At 43.6% G+C, this 14139-nt stretch overlaps 1 long non-coding RNA gene across 1 annotated transcript; it reads right to left on the reverse strand.

The window, feature by feature from the left end:
• Positions 1-9215: 9215 nt before the first annotated feature.
• LOC101903564 (uncharacterized) lies at positions 9216-13516 on the reverse strand. The gene is made up of 3 exons (XR_238481.5): positions 13367-13516; positions 11549-12376; positions 9216-11084 (listed from the first exon to the last, which is right to left on the reverse strand). It is a non-coding gene; the product is annotated as an uncharacterized lncRNA (long non-coding RNA).
• Between the last annotated feature and the right edge of the window lie 623 nt (positions 13517-14139).

Here is a 14139-nt window from a genome sequence, read left to right on the forward strand (position 1 = left end):
AAGGCAGAGGAACCAGAGATCAAATTGCCAACATGCGCTGGATCATCAAAGAAGCAAGAGAGTTCCAGAAAAACATCTATTTCTGCTTTATTGACTATGCCAAAGCTTTGACTGTGTGGATCACAATAAACTGTGGGAAATTCTGAAAGAGATGGGAATATCAGACCACCTGACCTGCCTCTTGAGAAACCTGTATGCAGGTCAGGAAGCAACAGTTAGAACTGGACATGGAACAACACACTGGTTTCAAATAGGAAAAGGAGTATGTCAAGGCTGTATATTGTCACCCTCCTTATTTAATGTCTATGCAGAGTACATCATGAGAAACGCTGGGCTGGAAGAAGCACAAGCTGGAATCAAGATTGCCGGGAGAAATATCAGTAACCTCAGATATGCAGATGACACCACCCTTATGGCAGAAAGTGAAGAGGAACTCAAAAGCCTCTTGATGAAAGTGAAAGTGGAGAGTGAAAAAGTTGGCTTAAAGCTCAACATTCAGAAAACGAAGATCATGGCATCTGGTCACATCACTCCATGGGAAATAGATAGGGAAACAGTGGAAACAGTGTCAGACTTTATTTTTTGGGGCTCCAAAATCACTGCAGATGGTGACTGCAGCCATGAAATTAAAAGACGCTTACTCCTTGGAAGGAAAGTTATGACCAACTAGATAGCATATTCAAAAGCAGAGACATTACTTTGCCAACAAAGTTTCGTCTAGTCAAGGCTATGGTTTTTCCAGTGGTCATGTATGGATGTAAGAGTTGGACTGTGAAGAAAGCTGCATGCCAAAGAATTGATGCTTTTAAACTGTGGTGTTGGATAAGACTCTTGAGAGTCCCTTGGACTGCAAGGAGATCCAATCAGTCCATTCTAAAGGAGATCAGTCCTGGGTGTTCTTTGGAAGGACTGATGCTAAAGCTGAAACTCCAGTACTTTGGCCACCTCATGAGAAGAGTTGACTCATTGGAAAAGAGTCTGATGCTAGGAGGGACTGGGGGCAGGAGGAGAAGGGGATGACAGAGGATGAGATGGCTGGATGGCATTGTTGACTCAATGGACATGAGTTTGAGTGTGCTCTGGGAGTTGGTGACGGACAGGGAGGCCTGGCGTGCTGCAGTTCATGGGGTCACTCAGCATCGGACATGACTGAGCGACTGAACTGAACTGAAAGTCAGACCATTGTCCAAAGCCCTTGCCACATTCAGTACACTTGTATGACTTCTCTCTGGTATGCGTTCTCTCATGACCCCAAAGGTTTGAGCATTTGATAAAGGCCTTATCACACACATTACATTTGTGTGGCTTCTCTTCAGGATGTATATTCTGATGTCGAGTGAGGCTTGAGTACTGTTTAAAGGCTTTGCCACACTCATTACATTTGTAAGGTTTCTCTCCAGTATGAATTCTCTGATGAATTCTAAAGTTTGAGTTTTGACTAAAGGCCTTGCTGCATATGTTACATTTATAAGGTTTCTCTCCCATATAGATCCTCTGATGTCTGGTGAGATGCCAACCCCAGTTAAAGGATTTACCACATTCATTACATTTGTAAGGTTCCTCTCTACCATGAATTCTCTGATGAGCCTCCAAACTTGAGCTCTGACTAAAAGTATTATCAAGTATATTAGATTCAACGTGTTTCTTTTTGGTAATTATTTTCTGATTTCTAGTAAGTTGTACAAATTTTGTATAGGCCTTGTCACACTCATGACATTTGTAAGGTTTCTCTCTGGTATGGTTCCTTTTATGTTTCGTTAGGCTTGAACACATGGTGAAGGTTTTGCCACACTCATTACACTTGTAAGGTTTCTCACCAGTGTGGATTCTCTGCTGTTCTGTAAGACTTGAACATTGGATGCAAGCCTTACCACATTTGTTACATTTATACGGTTTTTCTTCAGTATGAATTTTCTGATGTTTCACCAGACTTGAAATGTGGATGAAAGCCTTGCCACACACAGTACATTTGTGTGGCTTCTCTCCAGGATGTACGTTCTGATGCTTAGTCAAGTGTGAGCACTGCTTAAAAGCTTTGCCACTCTCCTTACATTTATAAGGTTTCTCACCGGTATGAATTCTTTGGTGAATCCTGAGGGTAGACCACTGCCTAAAAACCTTGCCATATTCAACACATTTGTATGGTTTCTCTCCAGTATGAATTCTCTCATGATCCCAAAGATATGAACGTTTGGTAAAACTCTTGCCATACTCATTATATTTGTAAGGTTTCTCTCCAGTGTGAATTCGCTCATGAAGCCAAAGTTCTGAACATTTGGTAAATGCCTTGCCACATTTATTGCATTTGTGTGGTTTCTCTTCCGTATGAATTCTCCAGTGATTTGTAAGGTGGGAATTTCAATTAAAGACCTTGTCACATATATTACATTTATATGGTTTCTCTCCAATATGGATTCTCTGATGTCTTGTGAGGTTTGAGAATTGTTTAAATGCTTTACTGCACTCATTACATTTGTAAGGTCTCTGCTCAGAATGAATTCTCTGATGGCTAACAAGGATCTGAATGATGGCTAAAAGTCTTTCCACAGTCATTACATTTGTACAGTTTTCCTCTAATGTTGGTTTTCTGCTGCTGTGTACGTAATGAAGGATACATAAGACCTTTCCATATTTATTAGAAATGTTGGTTTTGACACTAGGAGGAAATCTTTGAAGTGATAAAATTGAGGAACAAGTTTTGATAGACTTTTCTACTTAATTACACTCATAAATTTTCTCTTCAGTTTGAAATCTCTACCATTCCGTCAGATGTGACTGAAAGCTTAATCCAATTCTATTTTCAAAACATTTTGTATACTTGCTTCCTGCATAAACTGTGCCATTTTTTATTTTTAACAAATTCTTTACAAATGACTTCCTGTTTTTTAAAAACTGACATGTACTTTTTCTTAAAGAAACTGAGCATCTTTTCATGTGATAAAGAAACACTTGGTTTTAAAGGCAAATCAATCCTAGGTTTGCTATCTTGTTCACCTTTTCTACCAGTGAGATTTATGTTATTTGCCATAAGTGTTCCTTTGGAATTTCTTCCTGCATATCCACACTTATTCTCAAATTCAAAGGTATTTCCCCAGACTTCACTGAAGTCAGATTCTTCAATACCATGGTTTCCGAATCTTCCCAAGACCACTGGTTGGTATAATTCTCTGTTATTAATATACTTCTTCTGTAATAATTCCTTGGTCATGAACCTAATGGAGGTATATGAAAGATAACCACAGCCTTCATATTAACTAGAGTTGGAAGGTGAATGTTACACTAAAAGTAATATTTACATTGAAGAGATAAAAACTTCTCTATCAAACTCTATAAATGTTTAAGAATAGAAAGCTAATAGAATTCTTTAATAAAAGATACATGCACTTCAAATTATTTCAAGTGAAGCCTACTCTCAAACACACTATAACCAGATTGTTCACACTGTGTAAACTTATATAATCCCTGCAACTGTATCCTTTGACTACCACACCAGTGCACACACAGATTGACAACAGACAAATAGGTGTCTCATATTTGAAGTCAGAAGGTAATGGGAAGAGATTTTAAAACTGCTAAGAAAAGTAACTGTCTATCAAGAATTCTATGTACGTCTAAACTATTCTTTAAAAATAAAGGAAAAATTACCTATGGCTGATTCATGTTGATGTATGGCAGAAACCAATACAATTGTAAAGCAATTATCCTTCAATTAAAAATAAATAAAGTTTTAAAAAAGTTAAATATACACCTAAAAATAAGTAAAGGAAAAATTAGGACATTGCCAAGGAAACAAAAACAGAGAGTCTGTTGCCAGCAGACTCATCCTATAAAAAAATGATAAGTGATACTTACATAGCCAAATATAAGGTCAGTATTAATAAATACTTTTGGTGTGTAACTTCTCTTTTTCCCCTATTGACTTAAAAGACAACATACAACAGTAATTTTGCATCTACGCTGATGGACAGACAATGTATGGAGATCTAGTTTGGGATAATAACAAGCAAGGAGGGAGAGACAATATAAAAGGAACACGGTTCTTGTATACTATTGAAATTAAGTTGGTATTAATTTAACTACATTGTTTAAAGTAAGATTTTTATCTGTAATTCCCAAGACAACTACTAACAAAACAATTTGAAAATGTACAGTTGATACTGAGCCCACGTGCTGCAACCATTAAAGCCTGCAGGCCCTAGAGCCTGTGCTTTGCAACAAGAGAAGCAAGCACAATGAGAAGCTCACACACCGCAACTAGAGAAGAAAACCCACACAGCAATGAAGACCCAGCACAGCCAAAAACAAATAAATAAATAAAAGTGGTTTTTCTAAATATATACAGTTGACCCTTGAACAACAGCTAGACAACTAACTTAATAAATGTGTTGTGCTCGGATTGCTCCACTGACTGGCTGTTCTACCATCTCTCTCCCTCTCTTGGGACATTTCTATTCTCTGACACACAGAAATATTGAAATTGGGTCAACTAATAACCGTACAATGGCCTTTAAGCTTTCAAGCCAAAGGAAGAGTCACACATCTTTAACTTTAAAACAAAAGCTAGAAATGTTTACAGTCAGTGACAAAGACATGTTGAAAGCTGAGACAGGCTTAAAAGCTAGGCCTCTCACACCAGACAGCCAAGGTGTGAACTCAGAGGAATAGTTCTTGAAGGAAATTAAAAGTGCTATTGCGGTGAACACACAAATGATAAGGAAGCGAAAAAGTCACGTTGCTGATGTGGAGAAAGTACTAATGGTCTGGAGAGAAGAACAAACCAGCCACAACATTCCCTTAGGCCAAAGTTGAATCCAGAGCAAAGGCCCTGACTCTCTTCTCAGAAGGCTGAAAGAAGAGCGGATGCTGCAGAAGAAAAGTCTGAAGCTAGCTGAGGTTGCCTTGTGAGGTTTAAAGAAAGAAGCCATCTCTAGGACATAGAAGTGCAAGGTGAAGCTGCAAATGCTGATGTAGGAGCTGCAGCAAGTTACCCAGAAGATCTAGCTGAGATAATTCATGAAGGTAAGCTACACCTAAATTTCCTATGGAGGTGAAACAGCCATAAGTAAACACATTCCTGGTGTTTAAGCCACCCAAGCTTTGGTACTTTGTTAGGGCAGTCCAAGCAAGCTAATACAAGTTCCACACAAAAACAGTAACCTGAGAGACCTGGAGTGCTAGGCTAATATCAGACAAAATAGACTCTAAGTCAAAGTTTTTTTTACTGGACAAAGAAGGCCATTATATGTTTAAAAAAGGATAATAACTCATCAAAAAATTACAACACTTATGAAAATAGGCACCTAAACAAGAGAACCCCAAAATCTATGAAGCAAACATTGACAGAATTTAAGGAAGAAATAGAAAACAATTCTAGAATAATATCTGGAGACTTCCATTTCCCCCCTTTTAATTATAGAGAATACATCCAGGCAGCAGTTCAATAAGGATACAAAGAGTTTGAGGAAGACTATAAAGACACTTTTTGCCTTTTCATACTTTCAAACTGTGGTGCTGGAGAAGACTCTTGAGAGTCCCTTTTATAGCAAGAAGATCAAATCAGTCAATCCTAAAGGAAATCAACCCTGAATATTCACTGGAAGGACTGATGTTGAAGCTGAAGCTCCAATACTAAGGCCACCTGATGGGAACAGCCAACTCATTGGAAAAGATCCTGATGCTGGGAAAGATAGAAGGCAGCAGAAGGGGACAACAGAGGAGGAGATGGTTGGATGGCATCATCGACTCAATGGACATGAGTTTGAGAAAATTCTAGGAGTTAATGAAGAAAGGGTAGCCTGGCGTGCTGCAGTCCTTGGGGTCACAAAGAGTTGGACATGACTGAGCAACTAAACAACAAGGATAAAGACACTAGCTCTGGGATTTCCCTGGTGGTCCAGCAGTTAAGAATCCACCTTACAATGTAGGGGACATGGGTTCAGTCCCTGGTCCGGGAACTAAGATTCCACGTGCCATGGAGCAAATAAGCCCAACAACTACTGAGCCCACGCTCTAGAGCCCAGGAGCTGCAAATACGGAGCCTGTGTGCCCTAGAGCCTGTGCTCCATAACTGGAAAAGCCACTGCAATGACAAGGCTGCACGCCACAAGGAAGAGTAGCCCCCGCCCACCACAACTAGAGAAAAGCCCTGGTGTGGCAATGAAGACCAAGTGCAATCATAAAGGAAGAAACCAAAGAAGAAAGCCCTCCCAGAACCCCACAAGATCAAAGTACACAAGACTGTCATAGGCCATGATCAAGATTTTGCCTTGGTCTTTGCACAAGAGGACCACCGCTGGATACTGGAAGGGTGAACTTAGTGGAAGGAAAAAAATTTTTCCTTTGAGAGCTCACAGGAGATAAACATTTGTTTTCCCATAGAACTTCCCCACTTCTGGGAAGTTTCCCCAACATTATTAATGGTGTGGCTTCCTCTCTGCCCTTCTGAGGTCTTCCTGGTGTTCATGCCTTTGATACATCCCCACGCATTCGCTTTTTTCACTTTTTTCACCTTGTTCTCCACGTTCTGGGGCTCTCTCGCTTACTCCAAAATGGAAATAGTATTCAGGTCAAAACGAGAGTTTTCTGCTTAGAAGAGAGGAACATTAATGGGCTGTAGATTTTCTAGTACACCACTAGCCCTTTTTTCTTCTAAGGAGAGAGGACATCAGCGTGCCTAGAAAAATATTTTGGGACTTCCCTGGTGGTCCAGTGGCTAAAATTCTGCACTCCCAATGCAGGGGACCCGGGTTTGATCTCTGGTCGGGCAACTAGATCCCACATGCTACAACTAAAATCCCGCATGCTACAACCAAGACCCAGCTCAGCCAAATAAATATTAAGAGGAAAAGGGAAAAAAAAAATATTGTACAAATCTGTTCCCGACTGTCTCTTTCTGAATGTTTAAGGAGTATTTTTTAAAAAGATACCTAGCTGTCTTCCAAGAACTACCAAATCAAAAGTACAGGGTAAGAGTGGGTACAGAATCAGTTATTTTTAGAAGTTTGCCATAAGATTTTGTTTTTACTTATCTTCCGGAGCCATTACTAATCTAGTATGGAGGGCTTCCCTAGTGGCTCAGTGGTAAAGAATCCACGTGCCAACGCGAGAGACACGGGTTCAATCCCTGGTCTGGGAAGATTCCACATGCTATGGAGTAACTAAACCCGTGTACCACAATTACTGAGCCTGCACTCCAGAACCTGGGGAACCACAACAACTAAGCCCACGTGCCACAACTACTGAAGCCTGTGACCTAGGGCCTGTGCTCCACAAAAGAGAAGCCACCAGAGTGAGAAGCCCTTGCACTACAAATAGAGAAAAGCACATGCAGCAACAAAGACTCAGCACAGCCAAAAATTATATAAATATTTTTTAAAAAATCTAGTGTGGAGTGTGTGATCATCTAAAGAAAGGGGAAGGTTCAACTCTGTTTCACTTCAGAGTCAGCCCAGCTTTAGTCTCAGCCAAGCAAGGCAGGGGTTCCCCAGAGATTCACTGGGGCAGATCCCGACTCCTTGAGGGAAGTGATCCTCACCCACAGATCTCCACCATCACGTGCCTGTACAAGGCCCTCTGAGCAAGGTCCAGGCATTCCCACTCCTCCTGAAAGAATTCGATAGCCAAATCCTTGAAAGTCAACTGTGCCTGAAATGAAAAACACATTTTCACTGAAGGAACAGCTGAAGAGTTCTTACCTTCACACAAGATGTGAATAGGAAAGAGGCAGTAAGGATTGATTCAGTTGAGGTGATGGATCGTTTTGAGTAAGGTAATTTTGAGTAACTATTTGTTCCTAATTTTACGGGGCTTCCCTGGTGGCTCAGACAGTAAAGAATCTGCCTGCAATGTGGGAGACCTGGGTTTGATCCCTGGGTCAGGAAGATACCCTGGAGAAGGAAAAGGCTACCTACTCCAGTATTCTTGCCTGGAGAATTCCATGGACAGAAGAGCCTGGCAGACTATAGTCCATGGGGTTGTAGAGTCGGACATGACTGAGTGACTAACACTTTCACTTTTTCAGTTTTATTATATTTTTCCAGCAAAGGATATCAAATCCACTGAATCACTATAGATTTCCCATTTGTGAGGACAATAAAAGAAATACACAGATGAAAATTTTCCAACATAGGATTGTTCATATGGAGGAGATACAGGTTATGTTTTACACACTACATGATATTCAGTACCTGGAGGAGCCAGAGCATGAACAGTGTCTTCAAGCATGACAGGATCCACATATATGCAGAATCAGGGGCCACATATATGCAGAAACATAAATCTGTCCATTTAACTCAGGTATTTGAAAAGTGTTACTCAGTCATGTCCTACTCTTTGTGACCTCATGGACTGTAGCCCCCCAGGCGCCTCTCTCCATGGGGTTTTCCAGGCAAGAATACTGGAGTAAGTAGCCATTCCCTCCTCCAGGGGATCTTCCTGATCCAGGGATTGAACCCGGTTCTCCTGCATTGCAGGCAGATTCTTTATCACCTGAGCCACCAGGGAAGTCATTAACAAAAGTCAGCTGGAGTTTACTCCACTAATTTTAAAAAATGATTCAACATTAAGGAAATGTACTAATGTTGTACATTAATCTAGCAGATTCAATGAAAAAAAAAAAAAGAACTTATCACAGCAATAGACCTTTGAAGAAATACTGGATGATTTAGGGATAAGCAACAAAGTCCTACTATAGAGCACAGGGAACTCTACTCAGTATTCTGTGATAAACCATAATGGAAAAATATGAAAAGAAATACAGAGATAATTTTAAACAGGAAAGATTAGAACTGTATAGAAGACAGTGTTTTTAAATTATGCCAGGTGAGGCCTTCTCAAGCAAGATCAAGCAACCCACTCCAGTACTGTTGCCTGGAAAATCCCATGGATGGAGGAGCCTGGTGGGCTACAGTCCATTGGGTCTCGAAGAGTCGGACACGACTGAGCGACTTCACTTTCACTTTTCACTTTCATGCACTGGAGAAGGAAATGGCAACCCAGTCCAGTATTCTTGCCTGGAGAATCCTAGGGATGGGGGAGCCTGGTGGGCTGCTGTCTATGGGGTAGCACAGAGTCGGACACGACTGAAGCAACTTAGCAGCAGCAGCAGCAAAGACATGCTAAACTAGGAAAGACACCAGGAAATGTATAAAGAATTCAACTACAAAACATAGCTTTTTAAAAGATATGTTAAAAAAAGATATCAAAAGAGAACTGAACAAAGTATGAAAATCATGTTTTATTTCCACAAAAGCATGAAACTGACTCACAAGTAGTTGGAAAACAGAGATACAAAGGATTGTGATTTCCCCCCAAATTTTCAGAAGATGAAAAGAATACAGTATCAAGCTTTGCTTACATTGAAGGCAATCTCAGAGGTTGGCAGTGGGGATGGAACCTTTGCAGCTTTAGGGGAGGACATCTGACAAAATCTAACAAAATATGAAATGCGCCATTCTTTTTTTTTGCTGTGCTGGGTTTTCACTGCTGTACAGGCTTTTCTCTAGTTGTGGTGAGTAGGGGCTACTCTCCAGTTGCAGCGCACAGGCGTCTTATTGTGATGGCTTCTTTTGTTTAGAAGCACAGGCTCTAGGGCTCATGGGTTCAGTAGTAGCAGCTCCCAGGCTCCAGAGAACAGGCTCAATAGTTGTGTTGCATGGGCTTAGTTGCTCCAAGGCATGTGGGACCTTCCTGGATCAGGGATCGGTCCCGTGTATCCTGAATTAGCAGGCAGATTCTTTACCACTGGGCCACCATGGCAGTCCCAAATGTGCCATTCTTGTCCCAGCAGTCACATGTTAAGATGCCCAAGAAATCCTCAGACATCTGCTGAAAAGTCAGTAGGCTCAGAGGTACCCACTGACACATTCTCTATGTCAACAAAAAACTGCAAAGGTCCCTTGTGTCTACATTAAGAGAATGTCCTGGTAAAGATCAAAGTATCTGTGTTTACTAATGTGAAAACCACTTCCAGCCACATGCTGTGATCATTTTTAAAATGTGCATAATAAAGGATTACCACAAACATGTCTTGAAGAATTTTTCCTAAAAATCTCATAATGATGTGAAACGCAGTGTTACAAAATTTGAGCTGAGTCTTGCCACAAAATTGACAACAGTGGTTCCTCAATGAGACGTGAGGCATGGTGACAGAGAAGAAGATGTTAAGCCGCTGCTTTGTTGGAATTTTGACCACAAAAATATAAATAAATAAATATCTCACATGATCTTAAAAGAAAATTTAATAATTTATTAATAATGGTGGAGCCAGAATTTGGCTATAGCCTCTCTGATGACAAAGATAAAGTTCTGTGCTCCGCTGTCTTTGTTTTTTACCTAAAAGACCTGCTAGGAGGCAGTCCTTACAGGAATACCATTATCCCTGTGGGATGAATGTACTGAGAATAATTTTTTAAAACCTCCTGTTAGATACTTAGACTGACTCCACGTTTTAAAGCCAATTATCAAACGAAGCATCCTGAATCCCTGATGTCTGTTTCTGAACTTTCTTCTGCATTCTGAATCATTAATATTTTGAAACCAAAAACACCATGATTCACTTGCTTAGCTTTGAATGCATTATTAAATCAGGCAGAGCTGGTTTCCTCTTATTACTTTCCTTTTCCAGAATTTTCCAACCATTCCTACACATTAGAACGTGACTTCCATCCTGGTTGACAGAGAGCAGACAGCACATCCAGATGGGCCCTAAGCAATCTCTGCTTCCCTACAGCACTGAGACACCCCGTCTACAACCCGTGGGTGAGAAGCCCTGCCCAGGATGGCGCCCAGGGGAGCCTGCTCACAAGGGCCAGGTCACCAGGTCATGGGGAGATGGGATCTAAGTGGAGACAACAGGCCCTGAGGGAAGGCCCCAGGTGAGTGTGCACATAGAGGACTCAGACAGGACACTTCAGAGTCAGACACGATTTGTGAGTCCAGAGAAGGGCATTTCAGGAAGGACAGACTGAGAATCCACTGAGAACATGACCTTACCTGAGAAAGAGCCATGCCTGACTCCTGTTCTTTCTTCTTCCTCCTCTTCAAGGTTTCTTCTTCAGGCAAAGACTGGTCTTGAGAAGACAGTCCTGAGTGTCAAGAATATGCCGTTTAGTGCTTGGGATCAACACATCCCCTTCCTGTGCCCCAAACACACACACAGGTAGGACCTCGTGGAACAGACAGTCCTCTGTGTTCACTGTCTCAGGAGCGACTCAGGACAGTCAACTCCCGCACAGAGTCCCAGCACGGGAGCTTTCCCACACTTTCCCTCAGATCATGCTACCCTCCTGGTGAGGAGTGGCAGAAGAGTGCCATCCTGTCCTGACTTACAGCCCCTTCAGGTTCCTGCCCAGAGACCTGCCCCCAGCACCTTCCTGCCAATGAAAACCCCTAGCACCTGACCCCAGTCCCCTAGACACTCCTACAAGCTCCCAGTGGGCCCTCCACAATATTACAGGACAGAAACCCTTACTGAGTGCACAGTCTGCCATAGGATCCCACAGCACGTCCCAAATGTCAATAGCTTTTGTTCTGGCAGGAGGACACTCACCAACCCAGGATCCAGTATATTCCTTCTTGGACTGTGTGTGTTAGTCGCTCAGTCATGTTGGACTCTTTGTGACCCCAAAGACTGGAGTCTGCCAGGCTCCTCTGCCCATGGAGATTCTCCAGGCAAGAATCCTGGAGTGGGTTGCCATGCTGTCCTCCAGGGGATCTTCCTGACCCAGGGATCAAACCTGGGTCTCCCGCACTGCAGGCAGACTCTTTACTGTACGAGCCATCAGGAAAGCCCTCCTTCTTGGAGACCCCACCCTAAAGTCAGGCACAGCCATAACATCCTAATGCAAGAGTGATGTCTCCAACAATCCACGTTTTCCACGGAGACTCTAATATCTTCCATCTTGGAAACATTTCTAAGATGTCATCTGTATCCGGCAGAACCCACATGACAGTAAAGCTTGGGCAGTAATAATGAGATCCACCCACTTAAAACAGCAGATTACCCCCAAAATGGTCTGCGAAATTCTTCCTTTTAACCTCTTATGGGTCAATGGTCCTCGCACTCATTAGAGACCCCATAGAGGTTACTACATAGAACAAACTTCCTCAGTCTGCCTCTCAGGATTCAGACACAAACTCCTCCACAGCCAGGAGTTTGGCTGCCGATAGCTCACAACTCAGTCCCCGCTTGAAAATGGGACTCAACCACAGGGAGTGGCCTCCACAACATCACAGCACCTCGCTGGACAGGACAATGTCTGGTCAGCCTCGGAGGGGAAGGCCTGTATCTTCCCTCAGATTGGACCAGTTGTGGAGTGTCACCCCACCTCCGGAGCCCCCTTTTGTAAAGTCCTACAGTGGAGTCTGGATTCTCGTCCTGAGGGCAAAGGGAAGACATGGAAGGGATTAAGACCAGAGAATTCGTCCCTGCTCTGTTTCCCCCTCTGCTTTCCTTGTCGCCTCTTTCCCCCTCTTTCTGTCCCAGGACCACTCTCTCTGTTGTCCAGGGCACCGATACTTTTATTTTCCCCTCATTCTCTCAGTTCCAGGTACCTGCCCCTTGCGGTTCCCACATCTACCCTGATCAAGGTCTCTCTCACCCAGTTTGCTTCCCTTTGTCTTTTTGAAGGCGCCTTTCTACCTAGGTTTCTTCTGACTCACTCTTTTGCTCTGACTGTATCTCCACATCCACCTGGTCCATCGTCTATTTCAGCCTCTCTTTTTCACTCTTCCTTTCTCTGTCGGTCTTTCTCATCCCCTACCCTGTACATTCACAGGTACGGAAGAGATAGGGAGATGTCCCCTACCCACGAAATGCATTTTCCAGTGGGGCTTCGGGAATGTAAACACACCGCGACAAGCACAGACAGTGGGATGCGTTTTGTGCAGAAGAAACACAAAGAATGTAATCAAATGGGTGCGTGTCACCTCTTTCAGCGCGTGGGGCAGAGAACTCCAACGCGGTGAGTGCAAAGTGCAAAGGATGACTACGGAGGGAAGGGGCCGACTCCTGAGGCTACGTAGATATGGAAGCTGTCAGGAGAGGGGTGATGTCTGCACGACCCCGAGGCAGAGGAGAAGATGTGGCCTCCGGGTATACATGGCCAAGCGGCAGAAGAGAATCCACCCCGGGAGTGAGAGCTTTGCACAGCGCGGCTGAGAGAGACAGAGAGAGAGGGAGGATCGGAGCCTGTGGAAGTCACTGCAGGCACTTCAAGCAGGCAAGAGGCGTCACCTGGACCCAAGGCTGAAAGGCCAGTGAGGAGACCCGCTTTATAGAGCGATTTTAACTCGAAATAGACGAGGACCTCCGATCCGCCGCGGAGCTGTTAGGCCTTGAATGTCTCGCGATAATGCCGAGACTTACCGAGGGCGGACGAGTGGATGAAGGGGATCTTAACGTAATTGACGACCCCTGAACCTTGGATGTGGCGGATCCGGGGCGTGAGGGGCGTCTAAAATACCCAGTCGTGACATAAAAACCAAGGGCTGCGCCCCTCCCTCCGCTTCCGGGTTTGCGGGAAATTGCGCCTGCGCAGGCGGAGCGAGGGCGGGGCCGGCGAGGGGCGGGGCGTAGGCGGTATCAGGGACTGAACTGAAAGCAAGAGGGCGGGGCCGACAGGGCGGGGCCTAGAGGAATCAGGATCTGGCTTCTGTCCCACTGTTTTTCTGCCCAACAGGGCATGATCCTCTTCTTCAGAATTTTCTTTATTTTCTTTTTAATTTTAAAAATTTATTTTCTGCTGCTCTGGGTGTTCCTTGCTGGGCTAGGGCTTCTCCTTACAGTGGTTTCTCTTGTTGCGGAGCACTGGCTCTAGGCGCCTGGCTTCAGTATTTGCAGCACTCGGGCTCAGTAGTTGTGGTGCACATGGGTTTAGCTGCTCCGCGGCAAGTGAGATCTTGCTGGATCAGGAAAGTCCCTTTGGTGTCCCATGGACCCTACCGCTTCTTTGCTATTTTAAGTTAATGTGTCATCAATGATGGAGAAGGAAATGGCAACCCACTCCAGTTTTCTTGCCTGGAAAATCCCATGGACGGAGGAACCTGGTAGGCTACAGTCCATGGGGTCGCAAAGAGTCGGACACGACTGAGTGACTTCACTTTCAGCCACTTAAATTTCAAGCTGAGATGTTTTCCTCT

The sequence above is a fragment of the Bos taurus genome, chromosome 18 (assembly GCF_002263795.3).
Source record: "Bos taurus isolate L1 Dominette 01449 registration number 42190680 breed Hereford chromosome 18, ARS-UCD2.0, whole genome shotgun sequence".
Lineage (NCBI taxonomy): Eukaryota > Metazoa > Chordata > Mammalia > Artiodactyla > Bovidae > Bos > Bos taurus.